This window comes from Scyliorhinus canicula, chromosome 23 (genome assembly GCF_902713615.1).
Source record: "Scyliorhinus canicula chromosome 23, sScyCan1.1, whole genome shotgun sequence".
In the NCBI taxonomy this organism is placed as follows: Eukaryota; Metazoa; Chordata; class Chondrichthyes; order Carcharhiniformes; family Scyliorhinidae; genus Scyliorhinus; species Scyliorhinus canicula.
Window position 1 is genome coordinate 18502753 of NC_052168.1, and position 25745 is coordinate 18528497.

A 25745-nucleotide genomic window follows, 5' to 3' on the forward strand; every position below is an offset into this window, starting at 1 on the left:
TGGGTTTGAGCCGGGGGGGGGGGGGGGGGGGGGGGATGGGATGTGTAGTGGGGCTGGTCAAGGTGAGGGTTTGTATTTGGAGGAAGGGTTCAGTCTGGAGGAGCTCAGAGAGAGGGTAGAGCTGTCGAGGGGTAGTGAGTTCAGATATCTGCAGGTTAGGGACTTTGCACAAAAGGTCTGGAAGGGGTTCCCTAGATTGCCGGGATACAGCCTGCTGGGAGCGACTGTTGCTTCCGGATGTGGAAGGGGAGGGAAGAATTGGGGATATATATAAGTGGCTGTGGGAGCGGGGAGGCGAGCGGGTGGTGAAGATCAAGGAGAAGTGGGAGGAGAATCTGTACCAACTGTATAGTTTTTAAAAATAAATTTAGAGTACCCAATTCATTTTTCCAATTAAGGGGCTATTTAACATGGCCAATCCACTTAGCCTGCACATCTTTGGGTTGTGAGGGCGAAACCCACGCAGACACGGGTAGAATGTAAAAACTCCACACGGACAGTGACCCAGAACCAGGATCGAACCTGGGACCTCGGCGCCGTGAGGCAGCAGTGCTAACCTACTGAGCCACCGTGCTGCCCCAAACTGTATAGTTGATTATTGGGAATAATGTTTCACAGAGTGTTTATTTGCTGCAAACTACTTTGATACAAGTTTGAATAAGATGCGTTTTAAAAATAACAAAAATAAAACAATGCAGCAGTCCCTCAGCACTACCTCTCCAACAGTGCAGCAGTCCCTCAGTGCTACACCTCCAACAATGCAGCAGTCCCTCAGCACTAGCTCTCCAACAATGCAGCAGTCCCGCGGTGCTACATCTCCAACAATGCAGCATTCCCTCAGGGCTACCTCTCCAACAATGCAGCAGTCCCTCAGTGCTACGTCTCCAACAGTGCAGCAGTCCCTCAGTGCTACACCTCCAACAGTGCAGCAGTCCCTCAGTGCTACACCTCCAACAGTGCAGCAGTCCCTCAGGGCTACCTCTCCAACAATGCAGCAGTCCCTCAGTGCTACACCTCCAACAGTGCAGCAGTCCCTCAGTGCTACACCTCCAACAATGCAGAAGTCCCTCAGTGCTACATCTCCAACAATGCAGCAATCCCTCAGGGCTACACCTCCAACAATGCAGCATTCCCTCAGCACTACACCTCCAACAATGCAGCAGTCCCTCAGTGCTACATCTCCAACAATGCAGCAGTCCCTCAGTGCTACGTCTCCAACAATGCAGCAATCCCTCAGGGCTACACCTCCAACAGTGCAGCAGTCCCTCAGTGCTACATCTCCAACAGTGCAGCATTCCCTCAGTGCTACACCTCCAACAGTGCAGACTTCCTTCAGTGCTACTCCACAACAGTGCAGCAGTCCCTCAGTGCTACCTCTCCAACAGTGCAGCAGACCCTCAGTGCTACACCTCCAACAGTGCCGCATTCCCTCAGTGCTACACCTCCAACAATGCAGCAGTCCCTCAGCATTACACCTCCAACAATGCAGCAGACCCTCAGTGATGCATCTCCAACAGTGCAGCAGTCCCTCAGGGCTACATCTCCAACAGTGCAGCATTCCCTCAGTGCGACATCTCCAACAGTGCAGCATTCCCTCAGTGCTACATCTCCAACAGTGCAGCAGTCCCTCAGTGCTATCTCTCCAACAGTGCAGCAGTCCCTCAGTGCTACACCTCCAACAATGCAGCAGTCCCTCGGTGCTACACCTCCAACAATGCAGCATTCCCTCAGTGCTACACCTCCAACAGTGCAGCAGTCCCTCAGTGCTACGTCTCCAACAGTGCAGCAGTCCCTCAATGCTACACCTCCGACAGTGCAGCAGTCCCTCAGTGCTACACCTCCAACAATGCAGCAATCCCTCAGGGCTACTCCTCCAACAATGCAGCAGTCCCTCAGTGCTACACCTCCAACAATGCAGCAATCCCTCAGTGCTACCTCTCCAACAAAGCAGCAGTCCCTCAGTGCTACACCTCCAACAATGCAGCAGTCCCTCAGTGCTACATCTCCAACAGTGCAGCAGTCTCTCACTGCTACGTCTCCAACAGTGCAGCAGTCCCTCACTGCTACGTCTCCAACAGTGCAGCATTCCCTCAGTGCTACATCTCCAACAATGCAGCAGCCCCTCAGTGCTACACCTCAAACAATGCAGCAGTCCCTCAGTGCTACATCTCCAACAGTGCAGCAGTCCCTCAGTCCTACACCTTCAACAGTGCAGCAGTCCCTCAGTCCTACATCTCCAACAGTGCAGCAGTCCCTCAGGGCTACATCTCCAACAATGCAGCAGTCCCTCAGTCCTACATCTCCAACAGTGCAGCAGTCCCTCAGGGCTACATCTCCAACAATGCAGCAGTCCCTCAGTCCTACATCTCCAACAATGCAGCATTCCCTCAGTCCTACATCTCTAACAGTGCAGCAGTCCCTCAGTCCTACATCTCCAACAGTGCAGCAGTCCCTCAGTCCTACATCTCCAACAATGCAGCAGTCCCTCAGTCCTACATCTCCAACAATGCAGCAGTCCCTCAGTCCTACATCTCCAACAGTGCAGCAGTCCCTCAGTCCTACACCTCCAACAGTGCAGCAGTCCCTCAGTCCTACATCTCCAACAATGCAGCAGTCCCTCAGGGCTACATCTCCAACAATGCAGCAGTCCCTCAGTGCTACACCTCCAACAGTGCAGCAGTCCCTCAGTCCTACATCTCCAACAGTGCAGCAGTCCCTCAGTCCTACATCTCCAACAGTGCAGCAGTCCCTCAGTCCTACACCTCCAACAATGCAGCAGTCCCTCAGTGCTACACCTCCAACAGTGCAGCAGTCCCTCAGTGCTACACCTCCAACAATGCAGCAGTCCCTCACATCTCTGTCATGGAACTGAGTCCACAATGTTCGGACTAAGGTGTAAGCGTCTCCGACTGAACCATAGGGCACCTGACTCTGGCAGCTAATATGTGAGGGAGCCTCTGTCCAGGGCAGTCTTTGGCCTTTTCACATTTTGTAAAGTCTCTTTCCATTCAGCCACACCCCTAATCCCAGCGTTGGTCACTTGAAAATATTCCTCAATACAAGTGACATAGAATTAGAAGAACTGGGATTAGCCTCAGGTCAATATGGGAGGGGCTGGGCTAATGGTGTCAGAGCTGGATAGTCCTGCAGAGATTTAGATTTATTGTCATGTGTACTGAGGTACAGTGAAAAGTATTATTCTGCGTACAATCCGGGTAGGTTGTTCCATACATGAAAAACATAGGACAGCGATAAATATGTAGACATAGACATCGGGTGAGCATACGGAGTTTAGTGCTGCCACAGAGGGAGATGTGTAGAGGAATCAGTTCAGTCCATAAGAGGGTCATTTAGAGTCTGGTAACAGCAGGGAAGAAGCTGCTTTTAAACCTGTTAGTTTTCTCAGACTTTTGTATCTTCTGCCCGATGGAAGAGGTTGGAAGAGAGAATAACCTGGGTGGAAGTGGCTCTCATTATGTTTCCCACTTTCATAAGGCAGCAAGAGGTGAAGACAGAGTCAATGGATGGGAGGCGGGAACTTCTGGTGGCAGCTATGAGGGAGTAAGTCGCACATTTGGTGGCTCTCGGTTCGGTTGGACTTTTGGACCTTTTCCTCCGACTTTTTTGTACTTTTGAGCGCTGGATTTGAAGGCATAGGCACTGGCTCCAGATATGTGTATGGAATTAAGGAGCAGGAAGAATCGTAAGCAGTTGAAGAAGTGGGCAAACAAGGGTGGTGTAGAAGCTGCTGCTGAGGACAATATGGCCGACGTCCGGACCCCGGTGCAGACAGCCCAGCCAACGTCGGAGCATCTGCTGAAGGTCATCCAAGGGCGCTTCACCACACTGAAACGGGACAGTTTAGACCCGATTCAGAAATCAATCGAGCGCCTGGAGCATAGGCTGGATGCCCAGGATCGGATGATCCAGAAGCTGGAGAAGGCACCGGAGGAGCAGGAGGATCACCAAACGGTGGTGGAGATGGAGAGGCTGAAGGACCAACAAAACAGGCTCCTAGAAAAGGTGGAGGACCTGGAAAATAGGTCCCATCGGCAGAATTTAAGAATTGTTGGTCTCCCGGAGGGGGCTGAGGGAGTTAAACTTATCTCGGTTGGTGGAGCAAATGAGGGTCGAGTTCAGGAGGTGGGATGCGCTCCCACTGACACTAGCGGGGAGAGTGCAGACGGTTAAAATGACGATCCTGAGATTCCTGTTCGTATTCCAGTGTCCCCCCATTTTCATTCCGCGGTCCTTCTTTAGGAAGGTCAATTGAATGGCAGCAGGGTAGCATGGTGGTTAGCATAAATGCTTCACAGCTCCAGGGTCCCAGGTTCGATTCCCAGCTGGGTCACTGTCTGTGGAGTCTGCAAGTCCTCCCCCTGTGTGCGTGGGTTTCCTCCGGGTGCTCCGGTTTCCTCCCACAGTCCAAAGATGTGCGGGTTAGGTGGATTGGTCATGCTAAATTGCCCGTAGTGTCCTAATTAAAGTAAGGTTAAGGGGGGGTTGTTGGGTTACGGGTATAGGGTGGATACGTGGGTTTGAGTAGGGTGATCATGGCTCGGCACAACATTGAGGGCCGAAGGGCCTGTTCTGTGCTGTACTGTTCTATGTTCTATGATTATGGGATTTGTGTGGGCGGGAAAGTCCCCGCGGGTGAAGAGATTGATGCTTGAGAGGAACCGAGGGGAGGGGGGGCTGGCGCTGCCAAACTTTAGTAATTACTACTGGGCGGCCAACATAGCTATGATAAGGAAGTGGATGGTGAGTGCGGGGTCGGTTTGGGGGTGGATGGAGGCCACTTCATGCAGGGGCTCCAGCTTGGCGGCCCTGGTTGCGGCGCCCCTGCCGTTCCCGCCGGCACTGTACTCCACCAGCCCCATAGTGGTGGCAACATTGTGGATCTGGGGCCAATGGAGAAGGCACGTGGGGGAAGTGAGAGCATCAGTTTGGTCCCCTATTTGCGACAATCACCGGTTTGTCCCGGGGAATATGGACAGTGGGTTTCAAGCATGGTGGAGGGCTGAGATTGAGAGGATGGGGGATCTGTTTCTAGACGGGAGCTTCCCGAACATGAGGGCGCTGGAGGAGAAATTTGGCCTGGTGAGAGGGAATGATTTCAGGTACTTGCAGGTGCGGGATTGTCTACGCAGACACATTCCGTCCTTCCCATCTCCTGCCATTTAGGGGGATCCAGGACAGGGTGGTGTCCAGAGGATGGGTGGGGAAGGGGAGGGTCTTGGATATATATATAAAGAACTTATCAGGGCTGAGGAGACTCAGACCGAGGAGCTGAAGCTTAAATGGGAAGAGGAGCTCGGAGGTGAAATAGAAGAAGATTAATGGGCGGAGGCGTTGAGTAGGGTAAACGCGACCGCAACATGCGCTAGACTCAGCCTGATCCAATTCAAGGTCGTCCACCGGGCCCACATGACATCGGCCCGGATGGGTAAATTCTTTGGACTGGAAGACAGATGCGCCAGATGTGTGGGAGAACCAGCGAACCATGTTCACATGTTCAAAACTCAGGGAGTACTGGCAGGGATTCGCCGACGTTATGTCCCGGGTACTGAAAACAAAGGTGGCGATAAGTCCAGAGGTGGCAATTTTTGGGGTTTTGGAGGACCCGGGAGTCCAGGAGGACAGAGCGGCCGATGTAGGGTAACGTAGATTAGGGGGTTAGTTAGGCGAGTCCTTTTGGGAGGAGAGCTGTTTTTTTGCACTATGTTGATTGTTCTTTGCACACTGTTTTGTATTGTTTTTGTTTGTTATGCCAAAATGCCTCAATAAAATTGTTTATCAAAAAGAAAATGGATGGGAGGCATGTTCGCGTGATGGATTGGGCTGTGTTCACGACTCTCTATAGTTTCTTATGGTCTTGAGCCGAGCAGTTGCCATACCAGGCTGTTATGCAGCCAGATAGGATGCTTTCTATGGTGCATCTGTAAAAATTGGTAAGAATCAATATGAACATGCTGAATTTTCTTAGTTTCCTTAGTTCCTGAGGAGGAATAGGCACTATTGTGCTTTCTTGGTTGTAGAGTTGACGTGGGTGGACCAGGACAGATTGTTGGTGATGTGCACACCTAGGAATTTGAAGCTCTCAACTATCTCCACCTCAGCACCATTGATGCAGACAGGGGGTGTGTACAACACTTCACTTCCTGAAGTCAATGACCAGCTCCTTAGTTTTGCTGACGTTGAGGGAGAGATTGTTGTCGTTACACCATGCCACTAGGTTCTCTATCTCCCACCTCTACTCTGACTCATCGTGTTCGAGATCGAACCCAGTACGGTCATGTCATCAGCAAACTTGTAGATGTTGGAATCAAAATTTCCTACATACTTGTGAGTGTATAGGGCGTACAGTAAGGGGCTAAGTGCGCAGCCTTGCGGGGCCCCGCTATTGAGATCTATCATGGAGGAGGTGTTGTTGTTTATCTGTAAATCCTGAAGGACACTGGATCCCCAATAAACAAAATCATATGGATATAAATATCTGATCGTTACTAAAAATGCTGGAAAACCTCAGCAGGTCTGGCAGCATCTGTGGAGACAGAATCAGAGTTAACGTTTTGAGTCAGAATGACTTCAACCCAACATCAGCTGCAGCTCTGAGCCAGACTCCAACACCTATCAACCTTGAGAACGAAGACCACCGGCGTTGTGAGCCAATAGCTCGGGAGCGAATGAGAGAACGTGGTCTTCAGCTGAGTTCTCCCGGATTTTCTGTGTTTATTTGAGTCTGACAGGACTCCACTGAGGCTGAACTGGGTGGACAGAGACCCATGTCTGTTCCTTTCCACGAGTTCCAAACAATATTCCATTGTGCAAGAGCCCTTCTACTTATCACCAAATATTAGCACGCTTAAACCCACAATACTTCCGCCTGCTTCTAATCTGCTGTAGCCACACCCAGCGAAAGATTCAGAATGAATAGTGTGGGGGAAAGTGGCATTAGAGGACAAGAGGCTGGAGGAGTTTCAACTCCCTGGATTAGCAGTTTGAATAATTAGCAAGCATCAGACGGGATTTAAGCATTGTTATTAAGTGGCTCGTTTCTGTAGGGATCATGCAGTGCATATTACAGCAGGATTATGGTGACTTCACCTCATTGCGTGCAAAACTCTGAACAAGCAGAGAACATTAATCAGCGAAGGAATTCCAGAATCAGTCAAATTGGAAAAGAAATTCAGTCTTTCGCTCGCTAAGTTTTTTTTTGTTCGATGGCGCTAGTTTATTTGAAGTAAAATCATTTATTTTCTCTATGAATTTAAAGTACCCAATTTTTTTTTTCCCAATTAAGGGGCAATTTAGCGTGGCCAATCCACCTACCCTGCACATCTTTGGGTTGTGGGGGTGAGACCCACGCAGACATGGGGAGAATGTGCAAACTCCACACGGACAGTGACCCGGGGCCAGGATTGAACCCGGGTCCTCGGCGCCATAGGCAACAATGCTAACCACTGCGCCACCGTGCCGCCATGCTATTTGAAGTAAAATCATATTAACTTTTGAGGTGATGCAGTCTGTTTCACTTATCAGTCCTTTGATATTTTAATCCTCGTTATCGCATTTCTTTTCCCTGTTCAGCCCCCTCCCCCTCATTATTTAAACCCCTCTTTTCAGACTTGTCGTGTTTTTCAACAACATATTTCCTTGGGCCCAGTGTCACTGAACCACGCCCGTTGAGTACACCTTTCATCCTCTCTGACCCAAGTCTACCCCTTCCTGCTCAACAACTAGGCCAGCAAAAGGGACACCCCAGGATTGTATGAGAGAATCGCACCCACCATGGAAATACTTGACCCCTTTAGGTCAACCCAGAACTTTTATGTACCCAGTTTTTAGTCCAATGTTTGCAAGGTTCAAACACTCTCATCAAGTGACAGATGATGACGCGTTGAGTAGAGTCAGCGCGTCCTCAACATGTGCCAGGCTCAGCCTGATACAATTTAAGGTTGTTCACCGGGCTTACATGACAGTGGCCCGAATGAGCAGATTCTTTGGGGTGGAGGACAGATGCACAAAATGCGCGGGAGGACCAGCGAACCATGTCCACATGTTCTGGGCATGTCCGAAGCTTCGGGGATTTTGGCAGGGGTTTGCAGATGTCATGTCCACGGTGTTAAAACAAGGATGGCGCTGAGTCCAGAGGGGGCAATTTTCGGGGGTGTCGAAAGACCCGGGAATCCAGGAGGAGAAAGAGGCAGATGTTCTGACCTTTGCTTCCCTGGTAGCCCGGAGACGGATACTATTGGCATGGAGGGACCCAAAGCCCCCGAAGTCGGAGACCTAGCTATCGGACATGGCGAGCTTTCTCTGTATGGAGAAAATTAAGTACGATTTGAGAGGTTCACCCGGAGGTGGAAATCATTCGTTGACTTCTTCGCGGAAAATTAATCGTCAGCAGATGGGGGGAGTAGTTTAGGTTAGAGTAGGGGAGTAATAAGGGTGGGTCCTGTACAAAAGGTAACTGGCTTTTGCACTATGTTTATGGTTTCATGTGTATTGTTTATTTTGTTGTTGTTACTGTACCGAAAATACCTCAATAAAATGTTTATTCAAAAAAAAAGTGACCCTTGATGAAATTTTGCGATATGGGATTTCTGAGCAGTGATCTTCTCAGCCATCTCAGTCAAGCCCACTATGTCCAAAATAGTTGTCTAAGGTCGGCCGGCATGGGTCGCAAAGGTCGGCCGGCGTGGGTCGCAAAGGTCGGCCGGCGTGGGTCGTGAAGGTCAGCCTTGGTGGGTCGCTCAGGTCGGCCAGCATGGGTCGCAAAGGTCGGCCGGCGTGGGTCGCAAAGGTCGGCCGGCGTGGGTCGCGAAGGTCAGCCGCGTTGGGTCCCGAAGGTTGGCCGCTTGGTAAAAATGGGTCCCCGGAAAAAAAGTTTGAAGAACACTGCAGTAGTGGGTGCACAGAGTAAGAGTTCCCAATTTCCGAGGGGTTCTCCCATTGTTTTTCTCACACTTAAGCAACAAGCAGGGCTCTCAAAATCACTTATGGAAGTGTCAGAGAGTTATAGAATGTCACAGCACCAAAAGAGGCCCTTCAGCCCACCATGTCTACACCGGCCATCAAAAACCTATCCTAATCCCATTTTCCAGCACTTGGTCCGTAGACTTGTACGCCATGGTGTTTCAAGTGCCCATCTAAATACTTCTTAAATGTTGTGAGGGCTCCCGCTTCTACCACCCTTTCAGGCAGCGAGTTCCAGATTCCCACCACCCTCTGGGTGAAAAGGTTTTTCCTCAAATCCCCTCTAAGCCTCCTGGGGTCAATGACACTGAACCTGAGGTCATATCCAATATAAAAACATTTATATTGACAAAGTCTCACAGGACATGTCCATTCTAACACAGATACCTAGGTATTTGTCCTGAGCTCTGTAGATTTACCTGTTCAATGTTAAATAAATCTCTGTTGGTTTATATCTTGAGTTTCGACCTGATGTTCATCCACCTACCGAGATCACATGGTGCATTTATCATAAAGGTTCACTCTTTAGACTTCTGGTGATGGCGGGCGGTAGGCAGCTGCGTGTTGGAGGGCTCCCGTTCGGGAACGGCATTGTCGGGGGTTAACGCCCGGTCCTAGGGGCAGCGAAGGCAGTAAAAGTCGGGAGAAAGCACAGGGAAGGGAAATATCAAGGATCAAAAAAAACGGCCGTGAAAAAAGCAGCTGAAAGTCCGTCGGGGAGAGGAAAGGTCACCGCGGGGTCGGTAAAGAAAATGGAGGCTGGAGCACCAGGGGAGGCCGCATTGCTTACGGCTGACTAAGGTGATGGCCGTGGAATTCGAAAGGCAGTTCACAAAAAACATGGAGGCAATGAGGAAGGAGATGGGGGCGGTTTTGAAAGTGCTGGTGGAGGAGGCGATTACCCCGGTGAGGACGGGGGTGGCAAGCGCAGTGGCGAACTGCGGGAGCAAGGCAAGGCGCTGAAGGAAGTGGAAGAGACATTACTGCAGCACAGTGATCAACTTACCTCGATGGGGACGGAGATGCGGAAGGTGATAGAGATCAACAAGGATCTGCGAGGCAAAACGGAAGACCTGGAAAACAGGTTCAGGCGACAGAGTTTGAGGATTGTGGGGCTGCCCGAAGGAGTGGAAGGACCGAGGCCGACTGAGTATTTTGCCACAATGTTGGCGAAGCTATTGGGGGAGGGGGAGGATCCCTCCTGATATGAGCTGGATCAGGCTTATCGGTTGTGGAGGTCTGTACCAAAGGCGAGTGAGCCGCCAAGAGTAGTGACTCTGCTTCTGTAGGGACAGTGTGAAGGAGAAGGTCCTGTGCTGGGCTAAGCAGAAGCGGGTGGTGCAGTGGGCTGGAGCTGGTATATGTGTATACCAGGACTTTACGGTGGAGCTGGCGAGGAGGCGGGCTGCCTTCAACCGGGTGAAGAGGGCACTGTACATTAGTAAGGTGCAGTGCAGCATTGTATATCCAGCGAAGCTGAGGGTGACCTACAAGTTCAAGGACTTTTATTTTGGGATGGCGGAAGCAGCGGAGGAGTTTGCAAAGGCAGAATTGAGAAATGGTCATGTACCGATGTAGCCTCATGACTGTATTTTTTTCTTTTTTGTTCTACGAGCTGGAGTGTGGGCTACAGGAGCCAACGTTGTGTATATTTGGACAAGGGAAGAAATGGGACTTTCAGTCGTAATGAGGGTTCTTTGGGGTGTGGGTGTGTATGCGGGGTTTGTGTGCTAAAGGGGACCTCTGGGTTTTTCTGGGGCTGGGCAAGGGGGAAGGAGACCCGGGCTGGGGCCTCCACGCTGGCCGGTTTTAGCCGGCCAGTGAACGTGGGTGAGGTGGGGGAGGGGCTGCGGCCATCGGAGCCTGGCAGAACAGGGTCCGATGAGTCTAGCCGGGGTGGAAAGTTGGGGGGAAGGAACCGAGGTTGGGGGGAGGAGGAAGTGGAGGGGAAGAGTTGGGGTGCGGGGGGAGGGGGGGGTGAATCGTAACAAGGTTCTGTTGAGGGAGTGATCATTGACACTGAACTCGAGGAACATAGAACATAGAACAGTACAGCACAGAACAGGCCCTTCGGCCCTCAATGTTGTGCCGAGCCATGATCACCCTACTCAAACCCACATATCCACCCTATACCTGTAACCCAACAACCCCCCCTTAACCTTACTTTTTTAGGACACTACGGGCAATTTAGCATGGCCAATCCACCTAACCCGCACATCTTTGGACTGTGGGAGGAAACCGGAGCACCCGGAGGAAACCCACGCACACAGGGGGAGGACGTGCAGACTCCACACAGACAGTGACCCAGCCGGGAATCGAACCTGGGACCCTGGAGCTGTGAAGCATTTATGCTAACCACCATGCTACCCTGCTGCCCCAGGAGGATATTGTAGAACCTAATCCCTTTAAGAAGACGTGTATCGGAAGAGTCATGTGATTCGATCAATGAAGAACGGGCACGGGGGTCTCTGTGCAGAGTGCGGGTTTTTGAAGCCAGTGATTAGAATGAAGACATCGATTATCTCTAGTTTCATTGATTATCATAGAATTTACAGTGTAGAAGGAGGCCATTCGGCCCATCGAGTCTGCACCGACTCTTGGAAAGAGCACCCTACCCAAGGTCAACACCTCCACCCTATCCCCATAACCCAGTAACCCCACCCAACACTAAGGGAAATTTTGGACACTAAGGGCAATTTATCATGGCCAATCCACGTGACCTTCACATCTTTGGACTGTGGGATGAAACCGGAGCACCCGGAGGAAACCGACGAACACACGGGGAGGATGTGCAGACTCTGCACAGACAGTGACCCAAGCCGGAATCGAACCTGGGACCCTGGAGCTGTGAAGCAATTGTGCTATCTACAATGCTACCGTGCTGCCCCAAAGTTTGTATTGATAATAAACCCATTGTTGTTAGTTAGCTAACTGGTGGGTCAATTATTGCATTTACTACATATATCCACTCCAAAACCCCAAAAATCTAACAGCCCTGCCTTCAACGCCTTCAACCCCCCCCCCCCCCCCCCCCCCCCCCGACTGCAGGATCAACATCCTTGAATAATGCAGTCGTCCTGCCCCTAGTGTGTGGTCTGTGCTTTGCTGTCAATTGTGGTTGCAAGTTCTCCTGGCGATGCCCCTGATATCTGTTCAGCTCCCAATTTAGTGTCCCATCAAAAGCTGAAAAGGTCCTAAGAAAAGTTAGACGCCCAAAGGATGGATTCTGTGGACCACTCGGGCTCACATGGATGGGTCGTCCAGTCTGCAGGCCACAGTGGGGATAGTATTGCCTTGGAATTCAGCATAGGTCCGTCAAGCACCGTGCAAAGTGCCACCCTTTAAGCAAACTTAGTGGGCACAAATGCCTCGTGTTGATTGGTGACCCAGATGGCAATGCCAGGCCCTTCTGCCCCATGGAGAGTCAAATGCGTTTGGCATTTCTGGGGTTGAGTAAAGACAAATTACATTTTGATTCAGAATCCATGCAGATTTTTAAAAATGCTGTCATTCCATAGAACGACACATAGAAATAGACCATTCGGCCCATCCAGTCCGTGCTCATGTTCCACTGGAGCGTCCTCCCACCTTTTCTCATCTAAATCTACCAGCGTATCCCTTCTCCCTCATATATTTATCTGGTTTCCCCTGAACTACATCAACACCATTCTCTTCAATCTGTAGGAGCAGGTTTCTAAAAAAACAATCTTTATTGTCACAAGTAGGCTGACATTAACACTGCAATGAAATTACTGTGAAAAGCCCCTCGTCGCCACACTCCGGCGCCTGTCCGGGTACACTGAGGGAGAATTCAGAATGTCCAATTTACCTAACCAGCACGTCTTTCGGGACTTGTGGGAGGAAACCGGAGCACCCGGAGGAAACCCACGCAGACACAGGGAGAACAGGGCAGCACGGTGGCGCAGTGGGTTAGCCCTGCTGCCTCACGGCGCCGAGGTGCCAGGTTCGATCCCGGCTCTGGGTCACTGTCCATGTGAACTTTGCACATTCTCCTCGTGTTGGCGTGGGTTTCACCCCCACAACCCAAAGATGTGCAGGGTGGGTAGATTGGCCACGCTAAATTGCCCCTTAATTGGAAAAAATTAATTGGGTACTTAAAATTTTTTTTAAAAGACACAAGAACATGCAGACTCTGCACAGGCAGTGACCCAAGCTGGGAATCGAACCTGGGACCTTGTTCGCTGTGAAGAAGCAGTGCTAACCAGTGTGCTACCATGCCACCCTCACTTTTATCAATTGTTGAAATTAATTTGTCAATTGTTTGCTCCTTCTGCAAGTTAATTAATGTCCTGTAATTTGTCTCAGTCTAACTCACTATCCCTCCAATTTGATTGAAAGCATTAGGGTACCGGAGGGATAAAGCTTGCTGAGCTAACTGGCAATCTGCCATCTTTGGAACCCTCTCACGTTTTTATGCTTCGTATTCCATCATCAAAGGAATTCATAGGTTAAAAGGTGGGAAGTTTTGGAAGTCTGCCTGGCTTGAGGATTTTCTCCAGTGGAATTCCTGTGCATGTAACTGCAAATCTATTTGACCGGACTTAGAAATAAACATCAGTAAACCAAAATGCCTTTTCAAAAATCATTTTCATTGCCCTGCAGTGGGAAGCACAGCATGTTTTGAAAAATAGAACATAAACATCAGACAACCTATACATAACAGGTTTCTAATAAATCTTCTAAAAGTCACTACATTTTCGGTATTTACAACAAAATCTGGCAAAGTGTCAACAATTCTTTTTTTCTAAATATTTTAATTCAAATTTTCCTTTTTTTGGGGTAAATTTAGAGTAGCCAATTTATTAATTTTTTTGAAATTAAGGGGCAATTTAATGTGGCCAATCCACCTAACCTGCACATCTTTGGGTTGTGGGGGTGAAACCCACGCAGACACGGGGAGAATGTGCAAACTCCACACGGACAGTGACCCAGAGCCGGGATTCGAACCTGGGTCCTCAGCGCCACAGTCCCAGTGATAACCACTGCGCCACTGTGCTGCCCAAATTTTCAATATTTTAACATTTTTACAAAGAATAAACACAAACCCAACACCCCCCCACACACAAAACTACCCCGCACCCCGCTCCTTGACGGCAACCAGATCCCCAAAGTATAAGATAAATGAGCCACATCTCTTATGGGTGCCCTCATCTGCCCCTCTCAGAGCCACCTTCGCCTTCTCGAAGTACAGGAACTCCATTAGATTCCCCAGCCACACCGAGGCACAGGGGGGAGAAGCTGACCTCCACCCCAACAGGACCCGCCTGCGAGCGATCGTACCCATCAGCAACTCCGACATGCCCGACTATAGCCACCAGGGACCCAGGCTCCAAATATACATCTAGGGCCCCTGATATGGGGCTAAAAGACGCCCCCAAAATTTCTCCAACTTCTCGCGGGACCAGAACTATGAACATGATTAGCTGGGTCCTTCCCACACCGTTCGCAGTTAGTATTAAAACTGAGATGAGGAGGAATTTCTTCAGCCAGAGGGTGGTGAATCTGTGGAACTCTTTGCCGCAGAAGGCTGTGGAGGCCAAATCACTGAGTGTCTTTTAAGACTGAGATAGAGAGGTTCTTGAAGGCAGGTGGGTGGGGGTGAGAAACATATAGAACATACTGTGCAGAAGGAGGCCATTCGGCCCATCGAGTCTGCACTGATCCACTTAACCCACTTAAGCCCTCGCTTCCACCCTATCCCCGTAACCCAATAACCCTTCCTAACCTTTTTTTTTTGGTCACTGAGGGCAATTTAGCATGGCCAATCCACCTAACCTGCACGTCTTTGGATTGTGGGAGGAAACTGGAGCACCCGGAGGAAACCCACGCAGACACGGGGAGAACGTGCAGACTCCGCACAGACAGTGACCCAGCGGGGAATTGAACCTGGGTCCCTGGCGCTGTGAGGCCACAGTGCTATCCACTTGTGCTACCGTGTTGCCCATATCAGCCATGATTGAATGGCCAAATTCTGCTCCTATGTCTTATCTGCCACCCCTCAAGCAGCCGCCTCATCCTCGCCTTCGTTAAGTGCGCCACTTTTAATTGAATCAACCCCAGCCTCGCGCATGGGGTTGAGGTGTTAACCCTCCCCATCACCTCGCACCATAATCCTCAGCTCCTCCTCCCACTTGGTCTCAGTTCCTTTCCGTGGACACCTTATTCTCCTCCATGATCCCACCGTTAATCGCCAAAACGACCCTACCCTCCAGCCCTATCGCCAACAGCACCTCCGCCAACAACGAAGAGAACGGTGCCACTGGAAAGTTTGGGAAGACCTTCCTTGCAAAATTCCTCTGAAGCCCTCCTCACGTTGGAACCCAAACCTCACCCCCCCCCCCCACAACTCCTCCAAGCTTGTGAACTGCCCCTCCAAAAACAAATCCTTCATCTCCTTCACCCCTCTCTCCTCCCATCCCCGGAACCTCACATCCATCTCCCCCTGGCTCAAACCCCTGGTTCCCTCTTATCAGCATCACCCTCAAGCCTGCTCTCAACCTAGTACTGGCGGAATTTCCTCCGTGGCTGCCAGGACAGGCCTCCCGCTAAACTTCCCTGGGGCAAACAGTAGCGGTGCCGTTGCCAGCCCCCGCAACACCAAGTATCAACAATTCTATGGGAATTTTAAAAAAATGAATATTAAGACTAAAAACAAATTTGTGTAGCTTAAACCGATGACCCGGCATAATACTGTCATTGCAAATAAAGAGCTTCTTGGGCTCAAAAGTAGCAAGGCCCTGTATCAATTTATAAACTTCAACTAAATCAAAAATCAATCTTCCCTTCTCTAAAGATTGTGGTCCACGAATTTGCAAATGCTCCTCATAAGGTAGTCCCCTCATAATAATAAACTTTATTAGTGCCACAAGTAGGCTTAGATCTTAATTTATTATTTTTAAAAAATAAATTTAGAGTACCCAATTATTTTTTCCAATTAAGGGGCAATTTAGCGTGGCCAATCCACCTATCCTGCACATCTTTTGGGTTGTGGGGGTGAAACCCACGCAGACACTGGGAGAATGAGCAAACTCCACACAGACAGTGACCCAGGGCCGGTATTCAAACCCTGGTCCTCAGCGTCGTGAGGCAACAATGCTAACCACTGTGCCACCGTCCTGCCCCCTAAGTAGGCTTAGATTAACACTGCAATGAAGTTACTGTGAAAATCCCCACTCCGACGCCTGTTCGGGTACACAGAGGGAGAATTCAGAACGTCCAATTCACCCAACAAGCACGTCTTTCGGGACTTGTGGGAGGAAACCGGAGCACCCGGAGGAAACCCACGCAGACACGGGGAGAACGAGCAGACAGTGACCCAAGCCGGGAATCAAACCCGGGTCCCTGGCGCTGTGAAGCAATAGTGCTAACCGCTGTGCTCCCATGCCGCCCCCTTCCATTTTCTGTAACATGTCCCTGCACTCTCTCTGAAAGTGCAGACTCCAAACTATGAATGTGTACCCCAGATGTGGGCTTCCCAGCTGCTTATAGAGTTTAAGATAAACTCTTAACATCCCAGCTCAAAAAGGATGCGTTCCGTGCTCGTAAAACATTTTCTGGCCGCTGTACTGCCTGAACTGCATGATTCGTAAACTTCAAATTATTTGTAACAGTAATGCTTTGTGGCCAGCCCAATGGATACGCATTTGATAAGAATGGTGTCAATCCCAGTGGCTCTGTTGGACTTACAGATATATATCTCTGGGTTGGCCCTGAGGCCTCACAATACTGCCAGATATTCATGCCACATGTGTAAATTGGCCAATTCCTTGGTAAATTGGTAATGTGCGCACACTGGGAGTATTCCCTTACAGTATCAAATATTGTTTCCTTTGAAAATCTTGCGAACCTGTCACGTTGAGAGCGAGACGAAGATCTTCAACAAAATGTCACCGCGGAGGTTCCATTTGAACAGCTTTCATAGAACCTACAGTGCAGAAGGAGACCATTCAGCCCATCGTGTCTCACTCACCTTCTGAAAGACAACCCCACTCAGGCCCACTACCCCTCCCTATCCCCGTAACGTGCACATTCCTGGACACTAGGGGCAATTTATCATAGCCAATCCACCTAACCTGCGCATCTTTGGACTGTGGGGGGAAACCGGAGCATCCGGAGGAAACCCAAGCAGACGCGGGGAGAACGTACAAATTCCACACAGTCACCCGAGGCCGGAATTGAACCCGGGTCCCTGGCGCTATGAGGCAACAGTGCTAGCCACCGTGCCGCCCTGTGTCCGAACATTATGAAGGGGCTCGGAGGGTACCTGTGCTGTTCGGAATTACAACGCCGCAGGAAGGAGGCCCTTTGGCCCGTCATACCTGTGTCAGCTCTCCAAGCGAGCATCATGACTTTGGGCCATACCCCTGCCTTCCCCCCCCCCCCCCCCCCCACCCCCTGTATCCCCTGCACTTGCTTCTATTTTGCGTTGCCTTGTGCCTTTCAAACCACATTGGAGCAGCAATTCCTGTGGCATGGAATTCTGTCCCAGAAAACAATCAGCCAAGGCCATTTAAAAACCAAAACCACACGAGCAGATTGTTTGGGGTAAAATAGATCAGGAGGAAGAAGGTGTGTTATGTGTGGGTGCGTTTGATGATTAGACTTTTACATTGCATTGATTTTATTAAGGGGGATTCAGGTTTGAAGAGCAGTGTTGTTCTCACCCCCCCCCCCCCCCCCCCCCCACCCCCACCCTTCCCAGCCAGCAGGATATGAAATCTCTCGATAGCCAAAAGTCTGGGATTTTCTAATACGTCGGTTCATTCCGTGCCAAAGGGGGTGTTAACAAAGCGAGGTGACAGGCAGTAGCCAGCATTTGTCTGGATCAGGGAGTCCCAGAGTAGCACAGAGAGAGAAGGAGCCTGAAACTGAGCTGCGATCGGCTGGAGAATTTGCAGAACTTTGGGCAGCAGAGAGAGAGCGGGGACCCCCCCTCCACCGGGCAGCGCTTCGCAGGTGAGTCAACCTCAACTCCATCGATGTAACTCCTTGGAGAGTGAGTTCAGCCAACTGGTCCTCAAAACCCATGAACCATTTCACTGCCAGCTGAAACCCGTGGGGCGGGAAAATATTTAGAAAGGAAGGTTATCGCTGCAGGTGGTGAGGGCGAGAGAGGCAATGCAGGCAGGTTTGAATTGAGTTTGGGGTATTGGGGGAAGAGGGTGAGAGTGGGGTCTGTCTGTACCTCCCTCCTTAACCCATCGTTCCCAGAGTTCCGGACTGGTTCTCAGGATGTGTTTAGGTTGGAGGCAGCAGAGACTGTGTTCAATCACAGGGACAAGATCCTGACTGAGTAAGGACCCATGGTCAGTGAGGTTCGGAATGAAGGCAGTGCCCAAGGGTACAGCCAACATCTGTGTCCAAAACAGATCTCCTTCCCTCTCAGTCACTAAAATCCAGGAGGATTCTCTTCCACTCAGATTTCCCCTCCCGGGGTTTCAGAGGGCTGATAAATCCAGTGCACAATCTGTAGGTTTTGGGGGGGTCGTGTCCATGAGTTTGGAGTTTCCCGCTCCGCCTCCCCCGTCCCAACTTCACCTCTCAGGTCAAAGAGGCGACACAACCCGTTTGCCCAGGGAAATACTCGGGTAGTATTTCACCTGGCGGTGACCACGTTGAAGATATGGGGGTAACTTCGGCAGCATTTTAAGTTAGGGGTGGTGTTGAAGCTGATGTCGGTTCGAGAGAATCATGTGTTGAGCCGGCGAGATTGGATGCTAGGTTTCAGGGATGGGAGGACGGGGGGGGGGGGGGGGGGGGGGGGGGGGGGGGGTGATGGAAATGAAGGACTCACTCCTTTTTCTTTTGGAAGGGCTATTTGCAAGTTTGGATGAGTTGGCAGGGAAATTTTGCATTCAACGGAGGAAAGACTTTAAAGAAAGAACAATACAGCACAGGAACAGGCCCTTCGGCCCTCCAAGCCTGTACTGGTTATGATACTAACCTTGGCCAAAACCCTCAGCACTTCCTTGTGCCATATCTCTCTGTGCAGGTGCAGGATTTTGAAAGGAAGGCCTTCCTGACTTTTCCAGTGACACCACTCTCCTCGTTGTTGGAGGGGGTGTTGTTGGTGATGGGGTTGGAGGAGAGGGGGGCGCCATCTCGGTGATTAATGGGAAGATTTTGGAAATGGATATGGCTTCTTTGGAGGGGGTTAAGGCCAAGTGGGAGGAAGAGTTGGTGGTGGCATTGGAGGAGAGGTTGTGGTGTGGGGTGTTGCGGAGGGTGAAGGCCTCAACCTTGCGTGTGAGGCTGGGGTTAATACAGTTAAAGGTGGGGCACAGGGCGCACCTGATGAGGTCGAGGATCGGCCGGTTGTTAGAGGGGGTGGAGGACACTTGCGAGGGGTGTAGGAGGGGCCCAGCCAATCATGTACATATGTCCTGGTCCTGACCAAAGTTGGAGATTTTAGAGGTCATTTTCTAGCACAATGACGGCGATCTTACACTTGGAGCCCAGTCCCCTGGGGGCCACATTTGGGGTGTTGGACGTCCCAGAGCTGTAGACGGAAGCGGGGCAGACACTTCAGCCTTTGCCTTGCTAATTGTTTGCAGGCAGGTCCTGTTGAGCTGGAGGTCAGCCTCACCGCCGAGTGCCTCGGTGTGGCTGGGGGGACCTGATGACGTTCCTGTATTTGGAGAAGGTTAAGTTTACCTTGGGGGGGGGGGGGGGGGGGGGGGGGGGGGGGGGGGGGGGGAGACGACAACGACAATTGAGGAGTTCCACGAGAGATGGGGCCTGTTTATTCTTCATTTTAAAGAGTTTGGTTGCCGTCAGCTGCTGGGGGGGGTGGGTGGGGGGGGGGGGTTGCGGGGGGGGGGGTTAGTGGAGGGGTTTTACTTTGAGTTATTGGGGTGTTGGTTGATAGAGTGGGGGGGGGTCATTGTTTTTGTTGTTTTTGCATTGTTTTGTTTTATGTATAAAATTCAAAAAAGAAAGAGGCGACACAGATGATTGGTTGGTATTTGCGCCCTGGGTATTCCTGGTTGAGTGTTACTTTTATGAATAAATCTGGTTGGATTTTTGTGCTTGCAGTGTGTATCTTTAAATGACATTGAATGTAATGTACATGTGGAATCAAGCCATTCAGGCTAACTCTTCCAATTAACTTCTTCCCACTTCTTCCAACCCTATAAACACACACCTTGATGATTTTCTCACTCACATACTTATCCAGCTGTCCTTTGCTGTTCATGTCACAATTCTCTGGGTAAAACTCTTTCACTTGAATTCCTTATCGGATTTACTGGATTTACCTTTGATCTTTGGCCCCTAATTCTGGCCCTCCTCCCCTCGCACAAGTGGAAACATCTTTTCTGAGGCCCAATCTGTTTAATATTTCCTGAGCAGTGTAGTCCCTCAGCATTTCTTTGCACCTTCTCCGGTGCCTCTATCTCCTTCTGTAATAGATGGGAGACCAGCACTGTGCTCAGTGTTGGTCGAGAGCAAGATTCGATACGGTAATGTACACCTTTCATTTTCAATTTTACCTTACAAATGAACCGAAAAGGCTTTGTTTGCATTTTTATGAACCTGGGTCACTACTTTCAGTGATCTGTCCATCTGCACATTGAGATCCCTCTGTTCTTCTAGCCTATTTGCCTCTTCGAATTTAGCTCTTGGAGCCTGGCTTTCACTCCAGTAAAATACGCTGCATACCCTCCAATACTTCTGCTAAACTGTGCTGCCCAGAACTGTTCACATTTCTCCAGGTGTGGTTTAACTAGGGCTTTGTACTCCTGAATCTACGGAATAAGTTCTAACCCAGTCCTCTGGATTTGGAGATGATGCATTTTTGGTTACTTTCTGATCTGCTCAGGATAATTATCTTTGTTCGTGAGCCATGATTGTATTGAACGCAGAACAGTCTCGAATGGGCTGAATGGTCCACGCCTGCCCATATTCCTTATGTTCATATGTTCCTGTGAACCCCTCGATCAATCTAGCTGCAACTTTAGATCTGTCTGTTTCTGCCTCGAGAACAATGTCATTTTATAATTTATATCAGGACAAGGCAGCCCATCCATCATCTTAAACATTCACTCCGTCCACTACCAATGCACAGTGGCAGCCGTGTGTACCATCTACAAGTTGCACTGCAGCAACTCAACAAGGCTCCTTTGACAGCACCTTCCAAACCCACAACCTCTGTTATCTAATGGGACAAGAGCAGGAGATACATGGGAGCACCATCATCTGGAGGTTCGCCTCCAAGCCACTCAACATCCTGACTGGGAAATATATCGGCCGTTCCTTCACTGTCGCTGGGTCAAAATCCTGGAACTCCCTCCCTAACAGCACAGTGGGTGTACCTACACCACACGGACTGCAGCGGTTTAAGAAGGCAGCTCAGCACCACCTTCTGAAGGGCAATTATGGACTGGGCCTGATTTAGCTCAGTTGGCAGATGACTGATTCGTGTTTCAGAGCGTGGATTCAATTCCCGTACCGGATGAGGTTATTCATGAAGGCCCTGCCTTCTCAATCTTTACCTGGCCTGGCCTGAGGTATGGTGATCCTCTGGTTAAATTACCACCAGTCAGCTCGTCCCCTCAAAGGGGAACCAGCCTATGGTCATCTGGGACTGTGGTGACTTTACAACATGGACTGCAGCAGTTTAAGTAGGTTAGGTGGGGTAATGGGATTACAGGCATAGGGCGCGGTTGGTATAGATTTGATGGGCCGAATGGTCTCCTTCTGCACTGTAGCGATTCTATGATTCAAAGGCAATTCAGTGCCACCTTCACAAGGGGCAATTAGGGATGGATGATAAATGCTGGCCTTATCGGGAAACCCACATCCCTGAATAAATAACTAAAGATAAAGAAAAATCTTGTCAATAAAATTCTCTCAGCAAAGACATTTTAAAAAATAAATATTTTTATTAAAATTTTTATTAATAACACAGGACATAGTCGATGTTACGTTGCAATTGTATAAGGTGTTAGTGAGGCCACACCTGGAGTATTGTGTTCAGTTTTGGTCTCCTTACTTGAGAAAGGATGTACTGGCGCTGGAGGGTGTGCAGAGGAGATTCACTAGGTTAATCCCAGAGCTGAAGGGGTTGGATTATGAGGAGAGGTTGAGTAGACTGGGACTGTACTCGTTGGAATTTAGAAGGATGAGGGGGGATCTTAGAGAAACATTAAAAATTATGAAGGGAATAGATAGGATAGATGCGGGCAGGTTGTTTCCACTGGCGGGTGAAAGCAGAACTAGGGGACATAGCCTCAAAATAAGGGGAAGTAGATTTAGGACTGAGTTTAGGAGGAACTTCTTCACCCAAAGGGTTGTGAATCTATGGAATTCCTTGCCCAGTGAAGCAGTTGAGGCTCCTTCATTACATGTTTTTAAGGTAAAGATAGATAGTTTTTTGAAGAATAAAGGGATTAAGGGTTATGGTGTTCGGGCCGGAAAGTGGAGCTGAGTCCACAAAAGATCAGCCATGATCTCATTGAATGGCGGAGCAGGCTCGATGGGCCAGATGGCCTACTCCTGCTCCTAGTTCTTATGTTCTTATGTTACGCAGTATAGAAATAGAAATAGAGAAATACAGCACAGAACAGGCCCTTCGGCCCACGATGTTGTGCCGACCTTTTGTCCTAGGTTAATCATAGAAGTTTGGACACGAAGGGCAATTTATCATGGCCAATCCACCCAACCCGCACATCTTTGGACTGTAACCACAAAAACTCACAGAACTGAACAAGACTAACACAACCTGTCATATAGTCGTTTCACAACTCCACCTCCATTAACAGCTGATGACGACTCATTCTTTAAAGTAGGAAATGAATTGCTGCCACCTCAGGTAGAATCCCTTCACCGATCCCCTAACACTGCACCTGACCTTTTCCAGATACAGAAATCCCATAAGGTCACCAAACAAGCTGAGGCATTGGATGGACTGGAGGATGTCCATCCCAGCAGAACTCTCCTCCGGGCTATCAGCGAGACAAAGGCCAGAATGTCCGCCTCCAACCCAGTCTGCAGTCCCGTCCAGTCTGAAACCCTTAAAATGGCCGCCAATGGACAAGGCTCCAGATTCATATAGAGAATCGCTGACATGGACATGGCGGCGCAGTGGTTAGCACTGCAGCCTCACGGCGCCGAGGTCCCAGGTTCGATCCCGGCCCCGGGTCACTGTCCGTGTGGAGTCTGCAGATTCTCCCCGTGTCTGAGTAGGTCTTACCCCCACAACCCAAAGATGTGTCGGTTAGATGGATTGGCCACGCTAAATTGCCCCTTAATTGGAAAAAAAATTGGGCACTCTAAATTTATTTAAAAAGTGAATCGCTGACATGGTGTTAAAGAAGGAGACCCAAAAGGCCCCTGAGAGCACCACCCACATTTGTCCTGCACGTCCGTGAAGAACTTACTCATAGAACATAGAACAGTACAGCACAGAACAGGCCCTTCGGCCCTCAATGTTGTGCCGAGCCATGATCACCCTACTCAAACCCACGCATCCACCCTACACCTGTAACCCAACAACCCCCCCCTTAACCTTACTTTTTTTTTTAGGACACTACGGGCAATTTAGCATGGCCAATCCACCTAACCCGCACATCTTTTGGACTGTGGGAGGAAACCGGGGCACCCGGAGGAAACCCACGCACACAGGGGGAGGACGTGCAGACTCCGCACAGACAGTGACCCAGCCGGGAATCGAACCTGGGACACTGGAGCTGTGAAGCATGTATGCTAACCACCATGCTACCCTGCTGCCCCTTTTTTTTCAAAGGTTTATAGAACAGTACAGCACAGAACAGGCCCTTCGGCCCTCGATGTTGTGCCGAGCAATGATCACCCTACTTAAACCCATGTAACCCGTATACCCGTAACCCAACAATCCCCCCATTAACCTTACACTACGGGCAATTTAGCATGGCCAATCCACCTAACCCGCAAACCCTCAGCCTTGCCTTGGTTAGTTACTCTATGTACCGCCCTGGGCTGAATCAGCCGAAGCTGTGCACAGGAGGAAGTGGAGTTCATCCTGCAAAGGACGTCACACGTCATCACCGAGTCTAACTTCCCACCCACTTTGTTCTCACCCAGTCTAGCGAAGCTCCCTCTGTTGACAAGATCTGCCCATCGATAATTGAACTGCTCCCCCCCCCCCACCCTCAGCAGGGTGGGCTGCGGGGCCAATTGTCGGACAGGCCTCCCGGATAGAATTGGCCGCTGGAAGTAACAGAACAAGTGTGCTCCAGACAGCTGAAGTTTAACTGAGAGCTCACCTGAACTGGCAAATCGTCCCTCCGCAAACACATCTCCAAAGCTCTCGAGGCCCTTTCCCCTCCGCGACTCAAACGCCATCTCCAGACTGAGCGGCACCAACAAATGATTGGGCCACAGATAGGGCCCAATAGCCACGTGGATTTCAGTTTGGAATGCTGCCTAAACTACCTCCATATCCAAGGGCAGCACGGTGGCCTAGTGGTTAGCACAGCAGCCTCACGGCGCTGAGGTCCCAGGTTCGATCCCGGCTCTGGGTCACTGTCCGTGTGGAGTTTGCACATTCTCCCCGTGTCTGCGTGGGTTTCACCCCCACAACCCAAAGATGTGCAGGTTAGGTGGATTGGCCACACTAAATTGCCCCTTAATTGGAAAAAATAATTGGGTAATCTAAATTTAAAAAAAAAATAAAAACTGCCTCCATATCCTTAAAGCAGAGATCCCCTCCGGGATCGAGGAATACTTCGTCAGGGAGAACGGGAACGAGGCCGTCACCAAATCCCGCAAACCTGAGCCCTCACATGAACCTTCCTCCGTCTGACCCCAGATGGAATTCGGTCCCCCAACCACCCCAGCACCTTTTCAATATTTCAATAGGGGCAGCACAGTAGCATAGTGGTTAGCACAATTGCTTCACAGCTTTGTTTCCCCGCTGGGTCACTGTCTGTGCGGAGTCTGCACGTTCTCCCTGTGTGTGCGTGGGTTTCCTCCGGGTGCTCCGGTTTCCTCCCACAGTCCAAAGATGTGCAGGTTAGGTGGATTGGCCGTGCTAAATTGCCCATAGTGTCCAAAATTGCCCTTAGTGTAGGGTGGGGTTACTGGGTTATGGGGATAGGGTGGAGGTGTTAACCTTGGGTAGGGTGCTCTTTCCAAGAGCCGGTGCAGACTCGATGGGCCGAATGGCCTCCTTCTGCACTGCAAATTCTATAATATTGGCTGCCCAATAAAAGAGCAAGCTGGGTAATGCCAGACCCCCGACTGTAGGACCACCCGACTGATTCTCGTGATTTACCTGCCCAAATAAAAGAGGTCAGTAGCCTGTTAATCCTGTCAAAAACAGTATTAGGGAGGAAAACGGGGTGGTATTGAAACAAAAAGAAAAATATTGGGAGATTATTCATCCTAACAACTGTGCCCACCAGGCTGAGGTTATCCAAGCGGAAGGTTATCCCAGTTTTTTAGATCCGATTCACTCCACTCACCAGATTTGTATAATTTTTTTTAAATGTATTTTGTTACAAACGTGTATCAAAACAGGGTACAGCAAATAATCACCGCGGGAAGCATACATCCCAGCAATCAACTATTCAGTCTGTATCTTTTCCCCTTTATCGCCCTCCACCCCCACCCCCCTGCGGCTCCTCAAACATGGTCACAAACATCCCCCACCTTTTCTCAAACCCCCCTGCAGAGCCCCTTAACTCATATTTTATTTTCCCCCAACAGCAGGGTGGGGGGGTCAGGTCACCCAACCGTGCTGCTACCCCCGGTGGCGATGCCGACCG

The 25745-nt window shown here is 50.1% G+C and overlaps 1 protein-coding gene across 3 annotated transcripts in view; it reads left to right on the plus strand.

Moving 5' to 3' along the window:
- Nucleotides 1-17802: 17802 nt before the first annotated feature.
- LOC119956588 (monocarboxylate transporter 3-like) overlaps nucleotides 17803-25745 on the plus strand; it is a 45379-nt gene continuing 37436 nt past the window's right edge. For 2 of the 3 annotated variants that reach the window (XM_038783911.1, XM_038783913.1), the window contains exon 1: nucleotides 17803-17955. The gene's annotated coding sequence lies outside the window, so the exon portion shown is untranslated. Of the gene's footprint in view, nucleotides 17956-20352; nucleotides 20460-25745 lie in introns of those variants that run through there. The other variant, XM_038783912.1, reaches the window with a different exon arrangement.